General features: G+C 33.9%; 1 long non-coding RNA gene across 1 annotated transcript; it reads right to left on the bottom strand.

Moving 5' to 3' along the window:
- Positions 1-5,181: 5,181 nt before the first annotated feature.
- LOC137741701 (uncharacterized) lies at positions 5,182-5,836 on the bottom strand. The gene is made up of 3 exons (XR_011069328.1): positions 5,680-5,836; positions 5,342-5,403; positions 5,182-5,261 (listed from the first exon to the last, which is right to left on the bottom strand). It is a non-coding gene; the product is annotated as an uncharacterized lncRNA (long non-coding RNA).
- Between the last annotated feature and the right edge of the window lie 1,302 nt (positions 5,837-7,138).

Here is a 7,138-nt window from a genome sequence, read left to right as displayed (position 1 = left end):
TCGAACAATAACATATTTTAAAATATAAATTTGGTGAACAGACGCTAAAATTTTATTTTAATATTAAAAAAAATAAATATCACTAGACTAAAAAATAAGGGAGATTTTTGATGTGATCTTTAGTCATGAATATTCTTTGACTGAAATCTTGTTGGTTTTCAATTTTTGGTCGAAGTTCCTGAAATTAATATGATAATTTATTTCTATGTATGTTACTATATTTTTCAAATTAAAAATTGAAATTTATAGTTGTTTATGACACACCCCGACCCAGAAAGTCCACTAGGATTCCGAATCGAGCTGTATTGGCCAACACCTGGAAGGTGACGAAGCCATAAAGTATAGTGATGTGGAAAATGTGAATAAATTTAAACCTAAAAGTGCCTAAAAATAAGAGTGCGCTGTGAGCGGGAATGAACCAATTTCCCACACGACGTCAGATCATAAGTAAAGTACAATAGTGTGGGTAAGGATCATACCCTCAGAGGTAGCCACCTATGTTGAGATTCGCCAAGAATCCTAGTCGATACAAACTTTCAGCAGCTAAAACTTGGAAGGGCGAAAAATAAGGGTGAGTGGGCTTGAAAATAAAGTTTTAATAAAAACCTTTTGAAAATGTTATAACCCCTAGCTGTAAAACTCGTATAGTTTCCAGAAAATAATACTACGTATATACGTAAAACAATGCACAAAGACAGTAAAAACCAAGTATGCCATGTCATAACGTTTCAACATTGAAATATGTAAGCCAGGTGTGAAAATCAAGGTAAAATAATATGCCAGCTGGAGTCACCTAACGTGACCTGTACGACTGAACCTATAGCTCACCAACTTATGCCTGCATATGAGTTGGAACCATCTAATGTGGTATGTACGATATGCTGAGTGTAAATAAGTACGCTCAAGTGCTATGATCACGTGAAGGCTGTGCGATGAATTGTGGGTCACCTACGAGTCGGAACCACCTATTGTGGTCTGTACGACAGGCTGGCACCAGACTTGGATCCAAGGTGAGTGTGCGGTGCAGGAAGTGAACATCACATGAATAACTGTGCTTGGTCTCGGGCATGAACACTAACACCGGGGTGCATGATAATGAGCTCATAACAATGTAATTAACCAATCATTCACATACTAACTCACTTGAAACTTACTTGAGCCTTCGCAGCATCATTCCATATAATGCATAACAATAGTAATAAAATACTAAAAATATAATTCATTCACGACATGGCATTCAAAGCATGGTTCAAATAAAAATGTTTCTGGAAACCGTAAAGCATATATATATATATATATATACACACTATAAAATGGAAGAAGACCCACTCACCTGGAGTCCGCGCTACAACTCCTTAGCACAAACATCGAGGCATCACGAACGATTAGCGCCTAGAACAATTATCAAACCACATCTCAGAATCCTTATCAATAGAACACATAACTTACATAAAACACATTCCCAAGGATATTCTAGAATGATTTAGGACCCATTGATCAAAAGTCAACCGTAGGTCAAATATCGACGGTAGGATCTACAACCCTACGTAACTCGATCTGGAAGATCTGTACCTCGGATTTCTGATCTGTAACTTCCAAATATCCACATTATGCTTCTAAAACATCATACTAAAGTTTCATTACGACCCAACGATTTGATCTCCGCTAATTACCAAAACCAAGTGGCGGCCGACCTTTTATTTTACAAACTTACAAATCTAATTCGGAAAGATCCGTATGTTAGATTCCTGATCCGTAAATTCCTATGGTCCTAAAATATCACGTACTATAATTTATTAAAGTTTGGTGACGATCCAACAGTCGGATAGTCGATTACTATTCTAATCAAGTGGTGGACCCTAATGAAACTAGGTTTAAACGATAGAAATTTGTTAATCGGACTTCACAAATGGAATCAGGGTATTCAAATTTAGCCTAGGAAGTTCAGGGGACGTCTCGGTCCACGCACCGTCGCAGGTGGTGGTTGGCCGCCCCGACTTGTTGGAAAAATCAACAATTTCCAAAAATTACCAAATTTTACAGACAAGTAGATATCAGTAAAGGGAACAATTTTCATACCTATGGCCAAGTCCAATTTGGCCAGAAAACACTTGAAATCCACCTCGGTCTGCTGGAAACCCTTGAAATGGGTGTTCTTGATTCGACTCCAAACAAGCTCTGACACCTCAACCATTACTTAGGCTTTGTTCATGGGGTTGAAGGGAGTCTATTGGTGGTGGTGGTCGATGGGATTAGCTTCAAATTTTGGTGATTTGAACCCAAAACCGCCGCACCCCACCGTGCGAGTTCTCCTAATTTCAAGGCCAAATCCCTTGATTTTTAGGGTGTAATAGAAAGGGGGAAGGTCATGAAAGGTTTTGCAAGTGGTGGTTTGATGAAATTCGTTGGAAAAATGGACGATTCACCGTCAGAAAATCTCCCAAAAATGGGTCAGGTCACAGGTTAAGGGGAGGGTCCAATTCTTTCTTTCTTTTCTCCCTTATTTCCCCTCCTTTCCTTTCCTCCTGATTGGCCCATTCCCTCCTTCCTTTATCTCCTTTCTCTTCTCTCCTTCTCATCCCAGTCGTCCATTTCTTCCTTCCCTTTTCTTTTCCTTTCATCCCAGCCACACACGTGGCATTTCACATGGGTTCAGATTTTCTGGAGCCTTCTAAAGAAGGTTAAAATTACCAAAATATCCCTGACTTTAAACGTTAATATCTCCTTTGTTATAACTCCAAATTATGTTTCGGTTGTGCCCATGCGTTCGTAACGACGAATACTACGAGGACACGTCAAGAAAATAGATCCTACATGACATGACAAGGCGGTCAAACAAAATCAATGCATTTGCCTTGAAGGGCATTTTTGTACATTCACTTATTAAAATTATAAAAAAAACCCATAAAATTGGAAACGGGTCGTTACAGTTTATGTTAATGATATTTTAAATAAAAAACCATCATTTGTGGGATTAAAAATATTAAAATATAAATATACTATTATGTGTGTGTGTGTAAATATGTAAACTTGGGTACATTCATCAAAATTAACCAAAAAATTATTGTACCAAAACATGGGTACATTCTTCAAAATCACAAAAAAAAAAAAGGATATTAGGCTTAATAACATTAGTAAATTTCTTCGATTAAACTTAATATAAATACAGTCTCAAATCAAAGAAAAAATAATGTACCCATATAAGGTTAAAAAAATTGAATAGATTTTATATTAAAAAAAAAGGTGCATTTTACCTATAACAAATTGGTATATTTAAGCATGAGTACATTTGAAGATTAAAATTTTGAAAAAAATTACATAAATGGGTACATATAAGATTAAAAAATTGAAAACATTATTTAAAAAAGCTAATGGCTACAAACTTATTCTAATTTTTTATTTCTTTATTTTGGAAATGTTTTGAATTGAAAATTAGTTAGGAGTTTAATAAAGGTGTGAGTATTAAAATTCTAAATCAATTATTAATTTTTATTTTAGAAAAAAATATTTAACTGACATGTAAATTCATTATTACATTAATACTAGGGACTTGGATCAAAATTTGAAAACTAATAAGGTTTCAGTCAATAAATATTAGCATTTGCCTACACACTTTGTGTGTATGAACACATTTTTTTAGAAAATGAAAAGGAGAGAGGGAGAGAGAGAGAATGTGGGGGGAGTCGGAGGTTTTTATTTTTATTTTTGTTGTTTATTTTTTTGTTTTTTTTAATATTAGAGGTATTTTAACATCACCTGTAAGTGAGACTTCAATAAATAAAATTTAGACCTTTGAAATACCATTATTGCCCATCATTTTTTTTTTGGTGATAGAAGACTAAGTAGTCTTTTCACCCTTTTTTGGTTGACAAAGCTTTCATTAATTAACCGAGATTAGTAACTAGGACCGAGTACTAATTTTTCTAAAAAATAATCACGTACTATAGATTGATGATTGGGTCTATGTTGGAAAATAGTTATTTACTAGAAATGGGTACCCACGCGTTGCTGCGGGATTAGAAACTATAAGAAAAATTATGTCATAGACGATTAATATAATATTATTAACATTAAAAATGTTAGAAGATTTTAACAAACAAAAGATTTAATTGACACAATCCACACACAAACAATCGTAGAACTTTTGTGTCTACATAAAAAAAAAAAAAAAAAAAAAATCAGTCATTCACTGAAGCACCTATTGTTTCCCTTCATTATTCTTGATTGTCAAGAAAGCAACCTAGGCAAGGAAAAATATGACATATTAAAATGCATGCAATTAATTTATACAATTTATACTATAAAAAATAAGAATAAAGTATGGTTACCTAGTCTTTTTTGGTGGAAAAGAATATGGTTTTATACCAGTTAGAAAGGATTTTTTTTCAGTGATTTAATAGTCTCTTATTTAGATCAGTGCATTCTAATATTGTAATTGTAAATATTGAGATTTTATGTTATAGCTAAACAATCAATCTAAAAACCAAGTTAACACCCATAGAATCATCCCCTGCATTCTCAAGAGCACCTAATTCACTTCTTAATTCTACCTAACATGTATAACACTTCATTTGTAGCTTAAAACAATAGAACAATAATAAAAATGGTAGAAATCAGACATTAATTTTGAAAGGCTGAACAAATACAAATTAGAAAACATAACATTAAAGTAATTGGTAGATTGAAGACTAACCAGGTTGAGAGTGGAACTTGATCTGTTCACTTTACAAAAAGTCATAGAAAGTACGACTCTAAACACTTGGGTTAGTCTACGAACAATGAGTGGGTAAGGAAAACATTGGCCTATTTTCCAATCGAATAGATATTTATGAAAGTAAAAAGAGAATCAAGATGCCTATTCTAATACTCCAAAGCAATAATTTGAGAATTTTCCACGATCTACACTAAAAGTAGGATAGCCAAGGAAAACATTAAGCAACAATTATCTTGGTTAACAAAGAAAAAGGAAAGCTTGGACCTTTTCTCTATGTTCCATAAATCTGGAAAAGAATGCAGGTGCATTTGTTTGAACGATCACATGGCAACACAAAAGAATGACCGAAAACATAAGAAGATTCATGAGATAGCTCAATGCATGGCAACAACATAAATACAGATTTTTGGGAAACAATTGTCTAGTTACGGAACAATCCCATTAACAACTCAGTGTGAAACGTGTGCAATAAAGTGATAAGGGATCTCCACCACTTGTGCCGGCAACGAAGGCCAGGGTCAATGAGATAATCAACAATCTTCCCACACTGTAAACGAATAAGTTAAAAAGAAGAATGCTTAGGAAATCATTTCTTAATAAATTAACCAAGAAAGAGAAGACTACTACCTTTCTTGGGTGTCATAGGTAGAAAATCCTTTTTCCTTCCATAACTATGGCTCTAGAATAATCTGAAGTTGCAAATACATAAATGAATATCAACCTTGATGCCAATGCAAGATAGGTTGCAAGGGTATGAATTACGCTTGTCATGTTAAAACAATAAATTGTTTATACAAAAAAAAAAAAAAATCCATTTAAAAGAAAAAACATAAAAACAACAAACCATTCGCTAATTTTTCATACGAAATTGAACGAAGCCATAGAGTATACCTTTTCAAAGTGAGTATTGTGAAAATACAACATAGCTTGAGACAATAGGAATTCATGCATTTGGAAAAGTCTACCTGCGTGGTGGTGGAATGTGGGAGTAGGTCAGCAACACGATTGCTTCAGCCTGGAAAATAGAAGGCAGGAAAGCATTGATAGAGCAGATGCTTGAGAACAACTCAAGGATGAAAAGACCGATGCTCGACTAATCGAATTGTAGTTGTGTAATCGTCACACAGATAAACCCTTCAATTCAGCAAGAATTTATATATTACAACTCAATTAAATACACGACCTTAATAAAAAAAAATCAGTAAATAAAAAACCAAAACAGTCAAAACTAAATAACCTGGGTAATCACTAAAATTAAAAAGCTTCATAAGCGATAAAGAAGGGAGAGGGGTACAGACCACGAAAAAATTTGGAATTACTGAAATTAAAACCCAAATTCCAGAAGGTCTAAATGTAAATTCACAGAAATAGTTCAAACCAACTCCACATCATTCATGATAATTACTGAATAATCCAAAAAATTGAAATTGCTCACCTTGAATAAAAAGGCCAAAACATAAACCAATGAATAAAAAATTAATACAACTTCATACAGAGTAACAGTTAAAAAATTTGGAAGACCCCAAATATAATTCATTTAGCTATAAACAGCATGCAGAAGCGTGGAAAAAAAAAAAACTTAGATATGCACTAACACCACAATTCATGATCATTATCTAAAATCTCTAAAGTAAACATACATTCAAATATACACCTCTCTATTTTTCATCTCTCTCCCTGTTCTTTGGTATCGTGATAAGGTTTATGATACGCAATGATTTTGCCAAAATTTAATAATAAAAAAAATCACAGTAGAAGTTTAACATCAGAGAAGGAGCCGACCTCTACCTTTGATATGAAGATCCTACCATTCTTCTGCGTACTTGATTCCTTTTAAGGCCACCTGTTGGGAAAAAAAAATAAATAAACACAACCACATTTTGTTTTTCCTAAATTTTTTTCACAGAAATACAAACCTGTATGAGTGTTAAAAAACCTGGTTTGGTTATATATATATATATATATATATATATAGACACCTGCAACATTAAAGCAAATGAGGGACAATTGATATCAGCAATAGTACCTGTCATCAACATGAACTTTTCATCCAAAGTAAGATTTAATTTCTTTAATTCTCATCATCTATGATATAAATGAATATTACGAGAGAAAAGGCGTAGCTTGGGTATGAGTTCTATGTGTCGTCCTATATGCCCACAATTATTCTTTTGTGCCAGTCTCTCTTTGTTCGGCCGATTACCTTCTTTAGGAGGTTGCACAACATTTTGTTGAATGCTTCTGCAAGACCGTTGGCCGGAGCATGATACATGGAACATTTGTGCTGCTTGAACTTGCATTTCTCGCAGAGCTCGTCCATGAGTAAGTTGGAGAACTGTTTTTCGTCGTCAGTGATGATGTAGCGAGACACAGCATAGCGGTGGATGATATGCTCCTTGATGAAATAGACGACAGTTTCCCTCT

Source organism: Pyrus communis, chromosome 8, assembly GCF_963583255.1.
Source record: "Pyrus communis chromosome 8, drPyrComm1.1, whole genome shotgun sequence".
Classification (NCBI taxonomy): domain Eukaryota; kingdom Viridiplantae; phylum Streptophyta; class Magnoliopsida; order Rosales; family Rosaceae; genus Pyrus; species Pyrus communis.
Note: the sequence above shows the minus strand (reverse complement) of the source record. Positions and strands in the feature narration are given on the sequence as shown.